Source organism: Lithobates pipiens, unplaced genomic scaffold, assembly GCF_037356315.1.
Source record: "Lithobates pipiens isolate NorthernLeopardFrog02 unplaced genomic scaffold, aLitPip1_a1.2 Scaffold_3, whole genome shotgun sequence".
Taxonomy (NCBI): Eukaryota; Metazoa; Chordata; class Amphibia; order Anura; family Ranidae; genus Lithobates; species Lithobates pipiens.
In genome coordinates, this window is record NW_027507790.1 from 102,519,766 (window position 1) to 102,543,591 (window position 23,826).

The 23,826-nt window shown below is 40.5% G+C and overlaps 1 long non-coding RNA gene across 1 annotated transcript in view; it reads right to left on the reverse strand.

Moving 5' to 3' along the window:
* The window catches only part of LOC143939986 (uncharacterized), a 37,385-nt gene extending 16,558 nt beyond the window's left edge, over positions 1-20,827 (reverse strand). Inside the window, exon 1 of the long non-coding RNA XR_013263780.1 lies at positions 20,765-20,827. This is a non-coding gene — a long non-coding RNA (uncharacterized LOC143939986). The remainder of the gene's footprint in view (positions 1-20,764) is intronic.
* Between the last annotated feature and the right edge of the window lie 2,999 nt (positions 20,828-23,826).

Genomic DNA, 23,826 nt, shown 5'->3' on the forward strand with positions numbered 1-23,826 from the left:
AAAAAACGAATTTTTCTTTGTTTCTGTTAGAAAATTTAGCAGATTAGTAATTTTTTCTTCATAAATTTTGGCCAAAATTTATACTACTACATATCTTTGGTAAAAATAAGTACAAATTGGTGGATATTATTTGGTCTTTGTGAAAGTTATAGAGTCCACAAGCTATGGTGCCAATACTGAAAATTGATCACACCTGAAGGACTGACGGCCTATTTCAATTCTTGAGACCCTAACATGCCAGAAAAGTACAAATACCCCCCAAATGACCCCTTTTTGGAAAGAAGACATTCCAAGGTATTTAGTAAGAGGCATGATGAGTTTTTTGAAGTTGTCATTTTTTCCCACAATTCTTTGCAAAATCAAGATTCTTTTTACTTTTTTTTTTCACAAAAAATTGTCATATTATCAGGTTATTTCTCACACACAGCATATGCATACCACAAATTACACCCCAAAACACATTCTTCTATTACTCCCGAGTATGGTGATACCACGTGTGAGACTTTTACACAGCGTGGCCACATACAGAGGCCCAACATGCATGGAGCGCCATCAGGTGTTCTGGAGCACCCAGGACAATTCTGACATTTCTCTCCTACATGTAAAAATCATAATTTATTTGCTAGAAAATTACATAGAACTCCAAAACATTATATATGTTTTTTTAGCAAACACCCTGGAGAATACAATGGTGGTCTTTGCAACTTTTTATCTCGCACGTTATTTGCGCAGTAATTTTTCGAATGCTTTTTTTTGGAAAAAAAACTGTTTTGTGCTTAAAAAAAAAAAAAAAAACACAGTAAAGTTAGCCCAATTTTTGCATAATGTGAAAGATGAAGTTACGCTGAGTAAATAGATACCTAATATGTCACTCTTCAAAATTGCACACGCTCGTGGAATGGCGGCAAACGTCGCTACTTAAAAATCCCCATAGGCGACGATTTACATTTTTTTTACTGGTTATATGTTTTGAGTTACAGAGGAGGTCTAGGGCTAGAATTATTTCTCTCGCTCTAACGTTCGCAGCGATACCTCACATGTGTGGTTTGAACACCGTTTTCATATGTGGGCGGGACTTACGCATGCGTTCGCTTCTGCATGCGAGCACATGGGGACAGGGGCGCTTTAAAAAAAACATTTTTTTTTATTGTTCATTTTACTTTTTTAGTTTGACATTTTTTTCCCCAAAAATAATTTTTTTGATCACTTTTATTCCTATTACAAGGAATGTAAACATCCCTTGTAATAGGAATATGGCATGACAGGTCCTCTTTACAGTGAGATGTGGGGTCAATAAGACCCACATCTCACCTCTAAGCTGGGAAGCCTGAAAAAAAAAAAAAAGATTCTGGCTTTGATCGTATTAGCGATTCGGTAGAAGCACCGGAGGGCGGAGGGCGGCGGGAGATGTCTATGGCTGGGTATTGCAGGGTATCACCGACTATGGCTGGGTATCTCAGAGCATGGTGTTGCAGAGTACTGCGTTGCAGAGCATTGCAGGGTATCGGCGGGTGTTGCAGAGCATTGCAGAGTGTTGCAGGGTATCGGCGGGGGTTGCAGAGCATTGCAGAGTGTTGCAGGGTATCGGCGGGGGTTGCAGAGCATTGCAGAGTGTTGCAGGGTATCGGCGGGGGTTGCAGAGCATTGCAGAGTGTTGCAGGGTATCGGCGGGGGTTGCAGAGCATTGCAGAGTGTTGCAGGGTATCGGCGGGTGTTGCAGGGTATTGCAGAGCGTTGCAGGGTATTGCAGAGCGTTGCAGGGCAATGCAGAGCGTTGCAGGGCAATGCAGAGCGTTGCAGGGCAATGCAGAGTGTTGCAGGGCATTGCAGAGTGTTGCAGGGCATTGCAGAGTATTTGCAGGGAATTGCAGAGTATTTGCAGGGAATTGCAGAGTATTTGCAGGGAATTGCAGAGTAATGCAGAGTATTTGCAGGGAATTGCAGAGTAATGCAGAGTATTTGCAGGGAATTGCAGAGTAATGCAGAGTATTTGCAGGGAATTGCAGAGTAATGCAGAGTATTTGCAGGGATTTGAGGGGTTAATTTTCGGTGAGCAGCGATGTGGGCACTGCAGATGCAGCCCACATCGCTGCTGACACCGATCTCTTCCCCCTCCGCTGTACCGATCGGTACAGAGAGGGGGAGGGAGGAACCGGCGTCATAACATGACGCCGGCTTGTTTACAAGTGATCACTCCGTCATTTGACGGAGCGATCACGTGGTAAACGGCCGCGATGAGCGGCCGTTTACCGTGATTCGTGATGCGCCGGGTCCACTGGACCCAGCGGTCACGGATGCTCTCGTGTGCGCGCCCCAGGGGGCGCGCGAGAGCAGAATTCTGGGAGGCCATTAATTAACGGCCTCTTAGAGTTAAACAACCGCCCTGATGCCGTTAATCGGCAATGGGCGGTTGTTAAGTGGTTAAACAATATACCACATATTTCAGTACCATATAGGCATTTATATTGTGCTCTAAACATTATTTTCATGTGCACTACTCCAGGTTTTAGCAGAGTAAGGGTTTGGGCCCTTTTTGTTTTCAGGGAACAATAGTAAATTCGAATTTTGGGAGTATTTTTTTCACCAGTGCCCCGCAGCGCTATAGTAAATGACCCCTAATGGGTCCGTGTTAATAACTATGGACATACCAACAAATAGAGAAGGGGGGAGGGGGGAAAAAAAAGGGGGGGAAGGGGAAAGAACGAGAAGGTGAGCTGGAGCAAAATAACAAGGAACAAAAGAAGAGAAGAGAGGAATAACATACAGAGGTATTTAAAATGTATGTAAATTAATCATTTTTTTCCTCCTTACTGCTGTGCAGTTTATACACAAGTCTTCTGAGAGATGTTAATTATTATTTCCATCTGTTTTGCTGAATAAACCAAGAACTATACAAATGTGGATACAATCAGCATATGTGCTTGACTGCAAAGAATAAATACAAGGGTGATAGACTGTAGGTATTATTATTTCTAGCAGATTAAACAATAACATAAATCCACAGCTGAGAGTCCTCTTTAATTATATTGCAAATTGTTCTTTTAAAATCATTGGCTAAGCTTTAGTCTATATTTTATCTACCTGATGAAATATAATTTTGATTACTTTTCAGTTGGCTCCAAATTAGGATTCTTGTACACAAGGAACAATATAATGTATGTAACATTTTACTGAAAATGTATTAAAAATGCATACACATACTGTATGTTTCACAAAATAGTAATATACTGTCACATAGGTTGCTGTAGAGAAAGAACATATAGACGTGACAACTGTGAAAGTGGTGGAAAGGGGTGGGGCTTCACATTATTATAAGTGAAATATTGCTCAGATTTTAATTGCAAAGGGTCATTTTTTTATTTATCAGTTAACAACCTAAATAGTGCATAAGCAGAAAAAAAATCAAACATGAAATCAATGGTTGGTATGTCTGCTCTCTGCTTTTAGAATAGCATTTTCCTAGAGGTTTTTAGTTATTAGCCACCAATTATTCTTATCTGTATAAAACAATTTTTTTCTATTTTGACATATTCAGTAAGTAAATAATCTTCATACAACTCTTTCAGTGTCTTCTTGGTCAAGCAAACTAGAATCAGCTCTGCCATTGCAGGAGCCTGCCACACACTTCAAGAGCTGGCTATACACAACATAGATTTCCAGCAGCAATCATCCACAATGTGTTCCTTGGGTGGCCTGGCACTACTCAGCTCAAAGGAACACAGCATAACATTATTGGCCAAACAATGCTGCATCCAATCAAATGAAGGTGCTATCCTAGTATTCTGACAGCCGCAGTTACATAGTTACATAGTTAGTCAGGTTGAAAAAAAAGACAGAAGTACATCCAGTTCAACCTTAAAAACAAATAAATAAAAAATAATCGTACAATCCAATTACCCAATTTTATGCCCACAATTGATCCAGAGGAAGGCGAAAAAAAACCCCAGCAGAGCATGCTCCAATTTGCTACAGCAGGGGAAAAAAAATTCCTTCCTGATCCCCCAAGAGGCAATCGGATTTTCCCTGGATCAACTTTACCTATGTTAGTACCCAGTTATATTATGAACATTCAGGAAAGTATCCAGGGCAGGCCTTTCTTAAAGCAATCTACTGAGTTACAAACTGTCAGGATACAATAGCCGTGGGACTGAAAGAGAAATCCCAACATGTATGGCTAGCTTAACAGTTGAAGGTCATTAGATGTGTGATCATTCAGTTATCTAATTTTCCTAAATGAAACCTGAAAAAACAGGACACAAATACAAGCACTTCAGTTTTAAAATACCTAATTAATAGCACTCGTATCAATGGGGTTTATTTACTAAAGGTAACTCCACTTTGCACTACAAGTGCACTTGAAAGTGCACTGAAAGTGCTCTTGAAAGTAAAGTCACTGTAGAGCCGAGTTGGACATGCAAGGAAAATAAAAAAACTGCATTTTAGCTTTCACATGATTGGATGATAAAATCAGCAGAACTTCCCCTCATTTCAGATCTACCCCTACCCCTTAGATTTAGAGCGACTGCACTTTTAAGTGCACTTGCAGCACACTTGTAGTGCAAAATGGATTTGCCTTTTGTAAATAACCCATTGGGGGTTATTTACGAAAGGCAAATCCACTTTTCACTACAAGTGCACTTGAAAGTGCACTGAAAGTGCAGTCGCTCTAAATCTAAGGGGTAGATCTGAAAATGAGTGGAAGCTCTGCTGATTTTATCATCAAACCATGTGAAAGTTAAAATGCCGTTTTCTCTTTTCCTTGCATGTCCCCCTTGGATCTACAGCAACTGCACTTCCAAGTGCACAGTGGATTTTCCTTTAGTAAATAACCCCCATTCTAGATTCTTTTTAGGGGGACATGCAACGGAAAAAAAAAAAAAAAAAAACACAGCATTTTTGCTTGCACATTGGATTGGATGATAGAAGTCAGCAGAGCTTTCCCTCATTTCAGATTTACAGCAACTGCACTTCCAAGTGCACTTGAAGTGCAATTGTAATGCACAGTGAATAGGCCTTTAGTAAATCAACCCCATAGTGTCCTTTTTTTTCTAACACTGACAATAAGTTATTTCCTTTTGTCAAATGCATTGTTTTGAGATTTCCACAATTTTTTGTATTAATTGTTGTTATTAGAAGCTCTCGCAAAGGTGACTAAAACATTATCAATATATGGAATTCATTTTGCCAAGTAAATGGTCAGTTGCTTCCTGTACAATAGTCAGACATTGGGGATTATTTCCGAAAAGGCAAATCCCCTTTGCACCACAAGTGCATTTGGAAGTGCAGTCACTTTAAATCTGAGGGGTAGATCTGAAATGAGGGGAAGCTCTGCTGATTTTATCATCCAATCATGTGCAAGCTAAAGTGCTGTTTTTTTATTTTTCTGTTTTTTTATTTTCCTTGCATGTCCCCCTCAGATCTACAGCAACTGTACTTCCAAGTGAATGAATGTTAGGTAGCCAACACTGTCGTGAGCTAGGCGAGTGCGCTTATCGGTCAAGTTCCCCCCTGCTGTGCTGAACGTCCTTTCGGACAGGACACTGGATGAGGGGCAAGCCAACAGTTCCATTGCAAATTGGGCAAGCTCTGGCCAGAGGTCAAGCCTGCCCACCCAGTAGTCCAGGGGTTCATCACTCCTCAGAGCGTCCACATCGTCACCTTCCCCACCACTATAATTAGAGATCTCGGAGTAGGCAGCAACAGCGGGGACCAACCTCCTCCTTGGGCTGATCTGGGTACTGTCGTCAGACTGCTGAGTGGCGGTTGTTGCTACCTCCTCTTCCTGATCCAATGCCAAGAGTGGCTGCGCATCCGAAATGTCTTGATATGGATCGGAAAAGAATTCCTGTGATTTAAGCGGAAGGTATATGGTGGTGGTGGTGTTGGTGGTAGTGTCTTTGGGGGTGCACATAGCAGAGAGTGAAGAAGAGGGTGCAGAAGAGTAAAGCTGAGTGAGCCACCCAACCAAGTCTGGTGCGTCCTTTGACGTAATCGCACACACCTTCTGCAATTTGCCACTTTGGCTCAAGTCTGTTGCTCCTGCCCTACCCCTACCACCCCTGCGGAAGGGCCTGCCTCTTCCTGTCATTTTTTAAATGACCCTGTGACAAAAGTCTCTAGAGAAGTGCAGTATGTATGTGGAAGAAGGTATATAACACCCCGCTTCAATCTGTCATTTTTGGGGGCCACTGGTCTATCACACCAGTTATAATCCTTTTTTTTTTTGAGTTTGTCACTCTTTGTAGGATCGCTGCAGAACCACTCAGCAGTCACAATGCTGCACAGTGGAAATGCACTATACTATGCTTTCTATATGTGCAAGTATTTTATACGTGTATTACACACCTACAGTGGTGTGAAAAAGTGTTTGCCCCCTTCCTCATTTCCTGTTCCTTTGCATGTTTGTCACACTTAAGTGTTTCCGAACATCAAACCAATTTAAACAATAGTCAAGGACAACACAAGTAAACACAAAATGCAATTTGTAAATGAAGGTGTTTATTATTAAAGGTGAAAAAAAATCCAAACCATCATGGCCCTGTGTGAAAAAGTGATTGCCCCCTAAACCTAATAACTGGTTGGGCCACCCTTAGCAGCAACAACTGCAACCAAGCGTTTGCGATAACGTGCAATGAGGCTTTTACAGCGTCCTGGAGGAATTTTGGCCCACTCATCTTTGCAGAATTGTCCTAATTCAGTTACATTAGAGGGTTTTCGGTGGTGGACTTGCTGGTGTGTTTAGGATCATTGTCCTGCTGCAGAACCCAAGTTCGTTTCAGCTTGAGTACACGAACAGATGGTCGGACATTCTCCTTCAGGATCTCTTGGTAGACAGCAGAATTCATAGTTCCTTTTATCACGGCAAGTCTTCCAGGTCCTGAAGCAGCAAAACAGCCCCAGACCATCACACTACCGCCACCATATTTTACTGTTGGTATAATGTTCTTTTTATGAAATGCAGTGTTCCTTCTACGCCAGATATACTTGGACACACACCTTCCAAAGAGTTCCACTTTTGTCTCATCGGTCCACAGAATGTTGTCCCAAAAGTCTTGGGGATCATCAAGATGTGTTGTGGAGAAATTGAGACGAGCTTTGATGTTCTTTTTGCTCAGCAGTGGTTTTCTCCTTGGAACTCTGCCATGCAGGCCATTTTTGCCCAGTCTTTTCCTGATGGTGGAGGCATGAACGCTGACCTTAACTGAGGCAAGTGAGGCCTGCAGTTCCTTGGACGTTGTTGTGGGGTCTTTTGTGACCTCTTGGATGAGTCGTCGCTGCGCTCTTGGGGTAATTTTGGGCGGCCGGCCACTCCTGGGAAGGTTCACCACTGTTCCATGTCTTCGCCATTTGTGGATAATGGCTCTCACTGTGGTTCGCTGGATTCCCAAAGCTTTGGAAATGGCTTTATAACCCTTTCCAGACTGATAGATCTCAATTACTTTCTTTCTCAATTGTTCCTGAATTTCTTTGGGTCTCGGCATGATGTGTAGCTTTTAAGGATCTTCTGGTGGACCTTACTGTGTCAAGCAGCTCCTATTTAAGTGATGCCTTGATTGTGAACAGGTGTGGCAATAATCAGGCCTGGGTGTGGCTAGAGAAATTGAACTCAGGTGTGGACAACCACAGTTATAGTATGTTTTAACAAGGGGGGCAATCACTTTTTCACACATGGCCATGATGGTTTGGATTTTTTTTCACCTTTAATAATAAACACCTTCATTTACAAATTGCATTTTGTGTTTACTTGTGTTGTCCTTGACTATTGTTTAAATTGGTTTGATGTTCTGAAACACTTAAGTGTGACAAACATGCAAAGGAACAGGAAATGAGGAAGGGGGCAAACACTTTTTCACACCACTGTATATACTTCACACCAAATAGTACACCTATACCAGTCCTTAAAAGGACCATTGTGGACCTAGTAGCTAGTGATTTGCAGACAGTCCCTCAGTCCCTACACTGATAAAAAGACAGCTGCAGAAACGAGCAGTAATCTGCAGCACAGCAGTGCACCAGCACCCTATATATTGTACACCTATACCAGTCCTTAAAAGGACCTTTGTGGACCTAGTAGCTAGTGATTTGCAGACTGTTCCTTAGTCCCTACATTGATAAAAGACTGCTGCAGAATAGGGCAGCAGTCAGCAGCAGTGCACCAGCACTGTATATATTGTACTCCTATACCAGTAAAAGGACCTTTGTGGACCTAGTAGTAATAGCTAGTGATTAAACTGACTGTCTCTGCTCCACACAGCATCCTGTCCCTACACTGACAAAAGACAGCTGCAATCACCAGCACAGCAGTGCACTGAACCCTATATACTGTACTACACCTATACCAGTCCTTAAAGGAATTTTGTGGACCCGAATAGCTAGTAATTTGTGTCACTACAGTCTCTCCCTGCTGCACGCAGCGTCCTGTCCCTACACTGACATAAGACAGAATGTAAAATTGCCGCCAGATCAGGTCTATTTATAAGGTAGGGGGAATGTCCAATTGTCCATGTGCTGAAATGTCTCAATTGGCTGTCCTGTACCCCATGATGGATGTGTCATCATGGGTCAAAGTTCTTTCACACTGTAAACACATATGTCCACCGGACGAACAGCGGCAATAGTCCGCCGATTTGTGAACATGCAAAATTTGCCGTGAACCAACCGCTGGGCGAACAGTTCGGCCATCCCTATTTAATAGATGGAAAGATTAAAAAATTACTGAAGGTCCACTTTAAGCACTAAGCAGACATCCTTGACACTATCCTTATCTCAGGAAAGCAATAGTGGTCAGTTAGTAAAAATACATTCCCAATAATTGATTTTTCTGATCCCAAGGATGGTCTGGCAGGCATGACCGCAGAGGTGTCCGTATATCAATAGACATAAAATGTTTTCCCATCTAATCAGCCAAGTCAGATGTCAACATACTCAGATACTTATGTATATTATAGTCTAATAATCTCTATGAGAGGGGGGTGGTATTCATTTTTCCCCTGACGGTAAGCGGGGCTGAAATTATACTTCCCGACGTTAATTATTTGAGAATTTCTTTAATTAGCAATTACTGTCAAAACTTAAAATAAAGGCAATCTGGTAATTCTCGTCATTGCCAGAACTATGGTGAATGGCGTTTACTGTTAGTTCTAACAGTGAATTTTTTTTAGGCTTTTTCAGACAAGATGGTGTTTAAGTCCAAACAATATCACTATACATCAGCACCACAGCATGTCTCCATATCTCTGTCCAAGTCCTTCTTATATCAACCATACATACATGACCATAGTAAACATCAGTGACTTTCAAATTTTTACTGATGAGGCCTGCTTTGCTGTACAACATTATTAGCATTATGACATACTAATTGTTTTACCAAACTACAAGCCATTAGTTAAAGCTGAAGTTTTGTTATGGCACTTTTTACATTGTTAGATTGGTCTGGCTTAAATCAATGTATGTTTGTATGTTTCAAAGACATGCTGGTCGGTTAATTGGATCCTGTCTAAATTGTCCCTAGTATGTATGAATGTGAGTTAGGGACCTTAGATTGTAAGCTGCTTGAGGGTAGGGACTGATGTGAATGTACAATGTATATGTAAAGCGCTGCAAAAAAATTGACAGCGCTATATAAGTACCCACAATAAATACATGTATGTTCCATACCTTGAGGATCCCCATGGAAGCTGGAAAAAAAAAAAAAAAAAAAAAAAAAAAAAAAAAATCGCTGTACTAAGCCCCACTACTACAATGGTTGCTGCTATGTTGAGTGGCTGCCCTCAGGCTAAGCGAACACAGGAGGCTGCCATTCAGGCCTCATTGAATATAAAGCTTTCTTTAATTGGTTGGAGAGACTGTACAGTGAAGTCATGATCTCCACCTTTTAGTCAATGCTTTGTATTTATTAGTAACATACAAAGTGTTCTATAAATGACACTCATGACAAGCAAGTGACCTGCTGTGTTCACAATGCAGCAGAGCAGCCATTTGGCATGGGACCCGGAAGCTAGGGTAGATGTGCCTACCACACTGATTTCCAGCAGGATCCCACAGGTATGGTACATATGTATTCATTCAATGTACAGCAACTATGTAAAAATAGCCATACCTGGATATAATAATTTCCCCAAAGTGCTGTTGCCAGCTAGAAAAATAATTAACTTGTAACTTGTCATTTTTGTGTAGTTATGCAACACTGTAGTATTGGCTTAATCTTTCACACCATGTATTGTCTGCCATGACTTCTAATAAAATACAGAAATAATATTATTCAGACTGATATGTGCCAAAATCCACAGGCAGTGTGTACTAGCTACATGCAGTATGATCATCAATTATGTAGTCATATTGCACTAAAAATCAAAACCAAACTGTATCTTAGCACAACAGACAAAAAAATAAAATTAAAGAGGAGTTCCCCTTAAAAAAAATAAAAGGCAGCAGCTACAAATACTGCAGCTGCTGACTTTTAATAATTGGACACTTGCCTGTCCCAGGGTCCAGCGATGGGGGGGGGACCCCATGAAGCCCCGCTCCTTCCCCCCTCCTCTCGGCGGTGCTGGCATTCTAACTGTGGGCACCCGGCTGTGGCTTCACAGCCGGGCACCCACTGCAAATGCGTGAGTGGTGCTGCGCGCTGTGATTGGCCGTGCAGTCATCTAGGATCTGTCATGTGTCCCAGATGACTGACAAGAGGGAGGGGGCAGAGCTGAGCCCTTCCTGCGCTGAGGGGAAGTGATGTCACCAGCCCAGGCACTGAAGGAGGCAGACTACGAGGGACCCCCTAGCAACAGGCATTTGGAGGTGAGTTATGTGCAACACCACACCAGTTCATTTTTAATATTCAAAGCAAAAATCCATGTCTCCATGCTTTATTTTGTTAGAAAATCACCCCCTACCATTTCTAGCCACAGCTGTCATGAGTACCGGGAGATATTTCAGGTAACATTTACTTTCTAGAATCCATCTGCCCTGCATGCAGGCAGGAAGGTGGGCCTAGCTGAGAAATCCTCTATTGCCCTCCTCCAGATGAAAGGAAAAAAAAATGCTCATGAAGACTCCTAGGATATATGACATAATTTTAGCCTAGGCCAGAAACCAGGAAGCAACTGAAGAAATGTAAAAGAAAATACAATCTACCTTTTTAATTTATTTACTAATGTTAGCAGAATACAGATTAAAAATAGTTAATGTTGATTGAGAGAGTTTAATTCTGCTATATGTCTAAAATATTCGCTGGAGAAATTGCGAGAAACATAAGTTCCCCCCACTCTCCAAAAGACATGCAGGTAGGTAAATTGGCTTCTGTCCAAAATTGGCCCTAGTGTATGAATGGGGACCTTGAATTGTGGGCTCCTTGAGGGTAGGGACCAATGCGAGTGTGCAATGTACAGGGATAGGGACAATTGTAGACACTCACTCAGGTTGAACTAGATGGACTGGTGTCTTTATTCAACCTTACTATGTAACTATTTTTCACATTTTGGGCGAGTCAATTGCTATCTGTGGTGCTGACAGTGTGTATCAACGAGTTTCAGGATCATGCGCAACAAATGCTGGCTGCATGTCAGGTATATTTATTTTTTTATTTAATTTTACTCTGACCTATCTAGCCCAATAAATGGAGTATATGGGGAACATTTAAATGTTGGTTGAAAAATGGGATGTATGTTATGTGAAAAATGTCGTAGTCAGTTATAAAACAAATGTATTTAGTGAAAAAAAAAAAAAAATATCTGTTGATCCTGCCATAATTCAGTGGGTTTGTAACTTACAATGGTTTTTATAGTGTTATCTCAGCTGTAATGAGATCTCAACTACAGACCCCTCCCTTGTGTTATGGAAAGGAGAGCTGTAGTCCTAATATGTTTCCTGCCTTAAGGTGACAATGCTGCTCTTCCATAGGTACAGTACAGTAAGCGAGAGGCAAAAAAAATATGCTAAAAGAAAAACTACATCCAAGGACTGGTAAGATTCAATATATTACATTTTGTCCTTGGGTTTAGATATACTTTAGGGCAGAGGCTGGCAACCCACCGATCGCCATCTACCTGTCAACCACGGGCAGGTGACCAGGGCCAGTGCTAGACTATTTTGCGCCCTAGGCAAGACCAGCTACTTGCACCCCCTCCCCCGGAAAAAAAAAAAGCTCCTAACAGTGGGACTATTGTGGAGGACTGGAAAGTGGATGTTTGCCAATGATTGCCCACAATCCAGTACAATATTTGGAGAGAGAGGGAGAGAGAGGGAGAGAGAGGGAGAGAGAGGGAGAGAGGGAGAGAATATGCTGGGGGTGTGTGAGAGGGGGGATTGGGGATAATAGGGGGGGAGAATGAGAAAGAGAAGGGGGGTTATGACAGAGGGGAGAGGAGGATGATAAAGAGTGTGAAGTGCACTACTGACACCATTCATCGCCCTACTGATACAATCCACTGCCCTACTGACAACGTCCACTGCCCTGCTTGATACAATCCACTGCTTTTTTGACATTTTGACACCCCGGTGATCTTTGATCTCTTTCATGCTGTTCAAGGAAGATCTTTGCCTCTTAAAGGTTGCCTACATTTGCTTTAACCTCCCTATCGTTGATCCCGAGTCTGGCTCGGGCTAGGATTTCAGTACCACGAGCGGTAACCCCGAGCCAGACTTGGGATCACATCGCTGGATACAGGGAGGATACAGGGTGAAGTTACTTACCTTGTCCCTTGGATCCAGCGATGTCCTCCGCGCTGTATGATCGAGCTGTCATCCGCTCGATTCACATAGTGCCCGAGTGCCGCCGAGCTTCGTTCCCTGCGATGTTATGGCACACAGGAGCGGAGATCGGTGCCAAATTCAAAAAAGTAAAAACACATACAGTACTGTAATCTTACAGATCTGTATAAAAAAAAAAAAAAAGACACACCCCCTTTGTCCCTAGTGGTCTGTCCAGTGCCCTGCATGCAGTTTTATATTATAAATACAGTTTTTTATGCCTGGAATTTGGAGATTGCCCATAGCAACCAAAAACAGTCCCTTTATGTCAAAAGTGATTTTAGACCAACTAGAAAACAGCGATAATAAATTATAATCACTTGCAGAATTGAGCGATAGCGATTTGTGGGGAAATTCATCATCAAACACTAAATCTAATGACAGTAACAATTCTAAAAATGAGCAAATTTCAGTGTTTTTGGATTTGATTACATTATATTATTTATTATATTATAAACTTTATAATACCTGGGATGTCTGCTAAACTCTGGTTTGAACAGATTTAAGAGAGTTATTCCTAAGAATTGCAGGCCTACAATATAAAACGCCAAATTTCCATGCAAAATAATTGTACCGCTTTCAGCACTTAAAATCAGAACTAATCATACCACCAGGGGGGTTAAGGGGTTTATTTAAAAAAAAATGCTGTATGAATGAGGCAAACATTTACACAGCCACAATGAAGAAACATTTTTTATAATATGATAATTTCCCAGGATCATAAGTGTCAATTAATGGCCATAATGCAATGTTTTTCCTGAAATACCCCAATCAGGAAAATTAGGACCACTAGATGGAGCTTATAATGCTAGGAAATAACCATATTAAACATTTGATGTGGATTTTTGGTTGCAGCTGTGAGTTCATGCATTTTTGACATCCTTACTGCTTATTGTGCTGCCAATCAAATAACCCTGTAACTGTTTTTTAAAGTAACCTAGATAGCAATTTGATACAAATGTGTTAATAAGAACAAGTACTTTTGTTTCTGTTGCAGGATAAAAAGCCATAACTAAATGACTTAATACCAAAACATATTTTGTTGAAAGAGTGAAATTATATTTAAAATAAATTAACATACTATCAAAATTAATTGTCTGTGAAACCAGTTATCCAGCAATGTGTGCCATTTCAAGATAATGTAGCAATTAATTACTCTAAGTAACCTGCAGTTCATCTCATTGCCATTATACTTCAGAGACCTCTACAGACATTTATTGGAATAAAAAGGTCAAAAAGGTATAATTTCTGTATAAAAATGCTAACACCAATTTAATCATGTAAATGCAAAATCTTTAGTGAAATTTGCCATAACTAGTACACCTTCTAATAATTGCTCCACACCCCAAACACAAATCTGGTCATAGACATTAGACTACTTGCATGCCAAAGATGTTTTTATTAAAGATCATTCAAAACGGAACTCCAGATAAATAGCTAAATGCACATGTAGCCCTCTTTTGTGAGGGGGGGGGGGGGGGTAGGTGGGTTATAAAATGGCCAGGGGGTCCTCCTAAATTATTATAGGATAAAACAGGTGGAGGATGTCAAACTCTCTGGCCTCTCCTCACTTTTGTCTGAGGTAATATTGTGTTTTTAGGGACTAAACTAGAACTATGAGTAGGAAAGGGTGGCACTGGCTGTGATAAGGACTGGGATCCTGATTAGGTTTGCTCATTAACTGAGGCACAAACTCAAGAGATTTAGGGTATAATGGTTTTCTAGGAGGAGAGAGTTTTGAGCTAGAGACATCAGGATCTGCAGGCCAACCATTCTCATGGGTATCAGGAAGATCAGATGAGAGGTCTGCCTGAAACTGGGGTGAGTCACACTTAGTGTTTGAGCCATCTTTGGCACTGACTTAAGAAATAGGCAACAAATGATTTATATGCCAGGCTTGGAACCCATCTTCTGGTCCCTTTATCTTGTATACTGGGATCCCGGGAAGTTTGTTATTCACTGTAAAAATCTTATTCCACCATCTATCAGCCAGCTTATGATTTGCAGATGTAAGATGCAAGACTCGGTCACCTGGTTTCAGATCTCTGTATCTCAAATGGAGATCAAATCTTCTTTTGTTCTTTTTTTTTGAGCGACACCTTCAGGGTCCTATGAGGTTGTTTTGTTAACTTTTGTTAATGTTCAGCAGCTGAAGTAACTCTTTAATTAGCTTGCTGCCAAGCTCTTCCCATCCACTGTCTTCAGTAACAGAAGACAATCCTGAACGTCTATATAGAGCAGTTCAAATGATGTTTGGGCCCAGTTTGTACTTCAGAGTGAATTGATAATTGGATAAGGCTGCCAGCCAGCGATATCCTGTGGCATCCATTTTGGCAGTGGTTAGGATATACATCAAAGGATTATTATCTGTTCTTACTTCAAACATACCGCTATACGGACAATCATGGAACTTATCATTGATGGCCCTTTTAAGTGCTAGGAACTCCAACTTGTGGACTGGGTAGTTGCACTCACTAGGAATGAGGCTTCGGCTTATTAAGGCTATTGGTCGTAAACCCAGCTGGATACTGTTAGTATGACACTCTACCAAATTCTTTAAACCTAGCATCCATGTGGAGCACATACGGTTTCTGGGCATATTCTAAAACTGGTGCTCCTGTCAGCTTCTTTTTCAATTGAGTGAAAGCCTCTTCACATGAAGAAGTCCAGTGGTCCCCAAAGGAAGTTTTGAAAAGAAGACCGGTTTTAATTCCCTTGATTGCACATATCAGTCTTCAACAGGTCATGAAAAGCTTTGGCCACTTTTGAATACTCTGAGATCTGTGGTAGTATCCAAAAAAAACAAGGAAAGAACGTAACCCTGTAATATTCTGAGGCTGAGGCCAGTTCACCTTCCCCCCCCCCCCCCCCAACTTTGGCTGGATCAGTAGCCACTCCTTCAGCAACCAGAGACCACGTGACCCACATAGGTGACCAATGACCTACAGAACTTGCACTTTTCTGCTGACAATTTCATATCTTCTTTCAGGCAATGTAATGCTCTCACGAGTTATTCTTCATGCTCTTCTAGCATAGCCCCAAAGATAATAATGTCATCAAGGTACACAAGGTATTCTGTGGATACTAGATCATGCAAAACTTCTTTCATTAACCTTGAAATGTTGCAGGTACACCTCCTATGCTTTCTGACATGCGAGTAAACTGATAGAAGCCCAAAATTACATATAAGGCTGTCTTCTCTTGATCTGTGCCATTGGAACTTGGTAGTAGTCAGACCAAAGGTCTAGCACAGTGAACCAACAATTTCCATACATTTTTTTTATTTTTTTTTAACTTTGGAATTTTTTTATAAAATTTTCATAGTATACAAGATATACAGAGTAGTTGTACAGAAAGGAAAATACAGATTCCATGGAGCAAAAAAGTAAAAGTAAAAGTAGAACTGAGTATCCTTGGTTTTTTTACATCAACAGTTGAGACCATATGTTATGTCAGGGTTCCCAATAAAACAGATAGAGTCTTCGGAATTTGAGGGAGAAGCCTGTCACCCTGTTTGGGATCATACTGTGAGCACTCTTGCCAGTTACACTCTTAGAAACTGTGTTTCCAGAAGGCAGTCATTCTAAGTAGATCATGCAGTATAACCAATACCATAGTTCCGAAACCAAGTAACACTAACATTTCTTAGTTCTTATGTTCTAGCTGAAATTCAAATTGCTTATATTAAGTCTTAATAACAAATATAGTAAGTCTTCATGTTTATAGTCATATCCGTTAATCCCTTAGCACTGTCACTGCTATAGCACCATAGATGCACTGTATTTTACAATAATTGAGTGTTGTAAGTATCATAAAACGCAACACTAGAGGTTATCTTGGATAGTTAACCAATGCTTATGATAGATACGTATCCTGCCTTCCTTATGTGCTAGCATTTTTTCCATAATGCTTTGTGATTTCACTCTAGCAATAACTTCTCTAATGTTGGCTTCCAGTTTTTTGCTATTAAGATGCATGCTGCAAACAGAATGTGTATTATCACTTTCCTGTATGGGGAGGGAAACAATTCTATCCCCAGGCTTAGTAAAGCTAGTGCTGGAGAGGGTGTACATATAATATCTGTAGTTTGATAGTAGGGTGCAGGGGTGTAACTAGAAATCACAGGGCCCCATAGCAAAATGTTGTATGCCCCCCCCCCCCCCCCCCACAAAAAAAAAAAAAAAAATGAACTAATGCCATTGAACAACAGATTACCATAGAAGGGGTTTTTGGGACTTTGAATGAGATGCATGATAACATGCATCTCCATCCCTAATCAGGTACAAAAAAAAAGAGGGTCGGGACTTTAACCACTTCAGCCCTGGACCAATAAACACCTTAAGGACCAGAGGTCTTTTTCCAATTTCGCACTGCGCTGCTTTAACTGGTAATTGCGCGGTCATGCAATATTGCACCCAAACGAAATTTGCGTCCTTTTCTTCCCACAAATAGAGCTTTCTTTTGATGGTATTTGATTGCCTCTGCGATTTTTTTTTTTTGCGATATAAATGGAAAAAGAGCGAAAATTTTGAAAAAAAAAAAGATATTTTCTTCTTTTTGTTATAAGAAAAATCGAATAAACTAAATTTTAGTCATACATTGAGGGCAAAATTTATTCAGCCACATGTCTTTAGTAAAAAAAATGTCAATAAGCGTAAATTTTTAGGTTTTGCGCAAAAGTTATAGCGTCTACAAACTAGAGTACATTTTCTGGAATTTACACAGCTTTTAATTTATGACTGCCGATCTCATTTCTTGAGGTGCTAAAATGGCAGGGCAGTACAAATCCCCCCCAAATGACCCCATTTTGGAAAGTAGACACCCCAAGGAAATTGCTGATGGGTATGTTGAGCCCATTGAATATTTATTTTTTTTGTCCTAAGGGATTGAATAATGACAAAAAAAAAATAAAATTTTTTACAAAAAGTTGTCACTAAATGATATATTGCTCACACATGCCATAGTTATATGTGGAATTGCACCCCAAAATATATTCCGCTACTTCTCCCGAGTATGGGGATACCACATGTGTGGGACTTTTTGGGAGTCTAGTCGCGCACGGCACCCCGAAAACCAATCACCACCTTCAGGATTTCTAAGGGTGCAAATTTTTGATTTAACTCCTCACTACCTATCACAGTTTCGAAGGCCATAAAATGCCAAAATAGCACAAAACCCCCCAAAATGACCCCATTTTGGAAAGTAGACACCCCAAGCTATTTACTGAGAGGCATGTTGAGTCCATGGAATATTTTATATTTTGCCACAAGTTGCGGGAATATTACAAACTTTTTTTTTTTTGCACAAAGTTGTCACTAAATGATATATTGCTCACACATGCTATGGGCATATGTGAAATGACACCCCAAAATACATTCTGCTGCTTCTCCTGAGTACGGGGATACCACATGTGTGGGACTTTTTGGGAGTCTAGTCGCGCACGGCACCCCGAAAACCAATCACCACCTTCAGGATTTGTAAGGGTGCAAATTTTTGATTTAACTCCTCACTACCTATCACAGTTTCGAAGGCCATACAATGCCAAAATAGCACAAAACCCCCCCAAATGACCCCATTTTGGAAAGTAGACACCCCAAGCTATTTACTGAGAGGCATGTTGAGTCCATGGAATATTTTATATTTTGCCAAAAGTTGCGGGAAGATTACAAACTTTTTTTTTTTTTGCACAAAGTTGTCACTAAATGATATATTGCTCACACATGCTATGGGCAGAAGTCAAATTACACCCCAAAATAAATTCTGCTGCTTCTCCCGAGTACGGGGATACCACATGTGGGGGACTTTTTGGGAGCCTAGCCACGTACGGGACCCTGAAAACCAAGCACTGCCTTCCGGATTTAAATATAAAATGCTACCAAAAAACCTGTTAGCGATGGCAGGGATCAGGCCTGACTCTGCGATCGCTGCAGTTATGTGTTTAGTGTTTTGTAAGTGACAGTGATCGATCGATACTGCACTTGGGTGGGCTGGGCAGAGGGACAAAACGCAGGTGCTAGCAGGTATCTGGGCTGATCCCGCTAACAATGCGTTTTTTTGGAACCCTAAACTGCTGGGGACGCTAGTATAGATCTGATCAGATCAGATATTGATCTGTTCAGATTCTATAGCACTACGGGAGGTGTATGCTTTGCGTGTGGGTGTTAGCGGTACTGGCACTAACCTAGCGCTGCCTGGGGCGACGCAGACCCTGACCCTAAAACCTAATTGATATCACCCGCCGGGTGATCAGGGGGTTAAACCTTTATTGGGTAATAAATGGTGGGTGCCCTGATGCTATAAAAAACAAACTAACCAGAGTCACCCGTAACACTTATACGGTGATCAGTGGTGAAAGGGTTAACTAGGGGCAATCAGGGGGTTCAAATTTTTATTAGGTAGTATATGGGGGTCCCTGGCGCTATATAAAAACCTGACGGGGAACCTAAATAACTAACTGGCTAACCAGCGTCACCAGTGACACTTATACTGTGATCGCTGGTGAAAGGGGGTGAAAGGGTTAACTAGCAGCAATCAGGGGGTTAAAACCATTATTGGGTAGTATATCGGGGTACCTAGCGCTATAAAAACCTGGCGGTGAACCTAAAAAAATAACTAGCTACCTAGCGACACATGCAGCGATCAGAAAAATGATCGCTTAGTGACACTGGCAAAAGGGGGTGAAAGGGTTAACTCTAGGGGCAATCAGGGGGTTAAATCTTTATTGGGGGGTGATAGGGGGCTACCCTGGACCTAACACTAACTGTCCTGACAGTTTTTACTGTCACAACTGACACTGAATGCATTGATCAGTAAAGAAATGATCAATGCAATCAGTGACACTGTGACTGGGGGGGGGTTTGTGTGCACCTACATGTCAGTGTAGTGTTGGTGCACACTTACTATTAGTCTTCTCCTCGTAGTCCGGTCAAAAAGACCGCCCCGAGGAGAATGACATCACTTCCTCCTTCCTGTGTAAACAATACACAGTGGGAGGAAGCTTCTCATTGGCCAGGAGCGATCCAGAGGGGGTGGCCGAAAACCAACGGCCATCCCCTCATCACGGAGCGCTCCTGGAGCGAACCGGACCGTCGTATCCAACGGGAGGGGGTCCGATCGGACCCCCCACCCGCTGGAAGGCAATCACGTACATCTACGTGATTGTGCCTGCCTGTGCCATTGTGCTGACGTACATTGGCAATACGGCGGTCCTGAAGTGGTTAAATGAGGTGTGTATATTGTAGCGAATCAAAGGAGTTAAAGTGAAAACATGAACAAGTATTTGTGTGCAATGATTGGGTAGGTACATAGCAGACAATACATGCAAAATTGGCACATAATATAACAAATCATGTATCCAAATCATTTACATGTTAAAAGCATGAATAGAATATACAATAATATTGTCCTCAATAATAACAAAATCACCGTAATACAACAGTTATAATCCACAGTGTTGCCTGGATCCAAAGAACATGAAAGTATGTGTGCGTTGCATCTAGGTTAATCTCAACGCGTTTCATGGGATCTATCCAATCATCAGGGGCACAGGATGCATGATACATCTATGAGGAGAGGTAAGTGTATCAAAATCAACCTTTCAAAGACAAAAATTGGAAAAGAAAGAATATATATACACAGGGATGATACAATGGTCATCCCTGTAAGAATCACATATCTGCTTAGTGTGAAACAAACACACCACCTGGGTGCTAGGGCCGAAATGATTGCCTGGTCCGGAAGCTGTAGTAATAGGGTCCAACAGGAACACAGGGAGCATGAATGTAGGTGTAACCCAGAGTATCTGGAACAGTGGGACAGATGGGCTCCATTCTGTGGATCAATAAAAATATGAAATACCAAATGGTACTGAAAATATAAAAATGTAAGCTAATCAAAGAGAGAAGCCCAAATAAAATAAGTATAAACTGATATCAAAACAACGTAAGTCCCCAGAAATTGGTAAAATCCTAAGATTAAAACCCATATATGAAATGAATGCCATAATAGTAGTGGTAGTTACCTGCTGTTGCTGATATAAGAGTAAGGCCCAGCGCTGTCTGGTGCAGACTGCACAAGATGTGTATCAGTCAGAGGACTGACTGTGAATGAAACAGGTATGTTTAAATGCTCCCTATGTAATGAGCGGACCCCGCCCATTGGGAGTAAAAACCATTAGTAACAGGTGCAGACTACACAAATTATGTGTCAAATGTCAAATGTGTCAGATAACAACAGATTACCACACCCATGTGGCACAGTACCCAGGCAACAGCTTATATTAATTTCGAACAACAAAGTATGTAGTATACTGTATGCAGCCCCTGGAGGACACACATTGCTGACCTTCATGCCTTCTAACTAATTTCTGTTCTGTTATATAAAATATAATAGTTCAACTCACCATAATGCAGAATCAGTGGGAGCCCTGAGCATGTCACTCGCCACCATCGCCTGCCACCAGATGCAGATTGTCACTTGTCACACATTGCGGAATGTCACCTGCCACATGTTGCGGATTGTCCACTTGCCACATCCCGGATTGTCACTTGCCACACTTTATGGATTGTCGCTTGCCACGTCCTGGCTTGTCACTTGCCATGTCACTTGCCACACATTATGGATTGTCACTTGCCACGTCCTGGATTGTCACTTGTCACACGTTACGGATTGTAACTTGCCACATCACCTGCCACACACTGCAGATTGTCCACTTGCCATGTCACCTGCCACCAGATGCAGACTGTCACTTGTCACACGTTGCGGAATGTCACCTGCCACATCACCTGCCACATGTTGGGGATTGTCCACTTGTCACATCCTGGATTGTCACTTGTCACGTCACCTGCCACACATTATGGATTGTCACTTGCCACGTCTCAGATTGTCACTTGCCACACATTATGGATTGTCACTTGCCATGTCCCGCGTTGTCACTTGCCACGTCACCTGCCACACATTATGGATTGTCACTTGCCACGTCACGGATTTTCACTTGCCACGTCACCTGCCACACATTACGGATTGTCACTTGCCAAGTCATGGATTGTCACTTGCCATGTTCTGGATTGTCACTTGCCACACATTACGGATTGTCACTGCCACATCACCTGCCACACGCTGTGGATTGTCCACTTGCCACGTCACCTGCCACACGTTGCGGATTGTCCACTTGCCACGTCGCCTGCCACCAGATGCAGATTGTCACTTGTCACACGTTGAGGAATGCCTTTCCTGCTGTGTCACAGAGTCAGGCAGCAGAGAGATAATGTCATCTCTCTGCTTCGCGGCTGCCTGCACATTGAGGGGGAACTGCACTGCAAGGATGCAGGGTGGGCGCCGGGCGGTGAGAGATGATGTCATCTCTCTGCTTCCCTGCCCACCAGTTCCCTGATTGACCAGCCCACTCATGCCCACGATCTCACCCGCAGACCCGCGGAGCCACCCGCACTGTTATCCCACGGACCCGCAGAGCCGCCCGCTCTGTTTTTGCACTGGTACACTGCAAGTATGAGAAGTTGATGTGACAGATGCATATAAGTAAGTAATTAACCATCTTCCACAATTTCTAATTCAAATAGAAAAGATTAGAAAAAAATATAATTTAATAGAATAAAATAGAAAGAATATACAATCATCTTCTGAAATTCAAATTTCAAATAGAATAAATTAGAATTTCGAATAGTATGAATTCAAATTTTTTTATTAATTAATTTTAAATTTGGTAGAAAATATTATAATAAAATAGAAAATAGACTAGAAAAATTATAGAACAGAACAGAATAGAATATATTATATTTTATTCTGTTCTTTTCTATTGTTTTTCTAGTCTATTCTTTTATATTCTATTAAAATCTTTTCTATTAAAATTGAAATCATTATATACTAAATTCGAATTTCGGAAGATGGTGGTTTTATAATCTTTCCGACATTCAAATTTCGTATAGAATGAATTCGAATTTGAATAGAAAAGATTAGAATAGAAATAGAGAATAGACTAGAAAAACAATAGAACAGAATAGAATATATTATATTATATTTTATTCTATTCTGTTCTATTGTTTTTCTAGTCTATTCTTTATATTCTATTAAAATCTTTTCTATTAAAGTCGAAATTATTATATACTAAATGGGAATTTCGGAAGATGGATATATATATATATATATATATATATATATATATATATATATATATATATATATATATATATATATTTTTTTTTGACATTCGAATTTCGTATAGAATGAATTCGAATTTGAATAGAAAAGATTAGAATGGAAATAGAGAATAGGCTAGAAAAACAATAGACCAGAATAGAATATAGATACTATCTATTACTTTTTTAATTTAGTTTGTAGATTACTATTTGTTTCCATAAGATCTCCTGCAGACTATTAGCATCTATTTCAATTTTTTGCAGATCTCCTGCAGACTATTAGTATCTATTTAGTTTTCTCACCAGATATCCTGCAGACTATTAGCATATATTTCTTTGAAATTGATTCTAACAGTCTGCAGGAGATCTGCAAAAAAGAAGTGAAATGGCTGTTAATAGTCTACAGGAGATCTGCTAAAAAAGAAATAGATGCTAATAGTCTGCAGGAGATTTGGTGAGAAAACAAAATAGATACTAATAGTCTGCAGGAGATCTTATTAAAAAAAATGGTAATCTGCAAAAAAAAATTTAAATGAAATAGATAGTATCTATATTCTATTCTGTTCTATTGTTCTAGTCTATTCTCTATTTCTATTCTAATCTTTTCTATTCAAATTCAAATTCATCTATACAAAATTCAAATGTCGGAAATATATATATATATATATATATATATATATATATATATATATATATATATATATATATATATATAAATCATCTTCCGAAATTCGAATTTAGTATATAATGATTTTGATTTTAATAGAAAATATTTTAATAGAATATGAAAGAATAGTCTAGAAAAACAATAGAACAGAACAGAATAAAATATAATATATTCTATTCTGTTCTGTTCTATAGTTTTTCTAGTCTATTTTCTATTGTATTATAATCTTTTCTATCCAAATTAAAAAATTTATTAATTTTA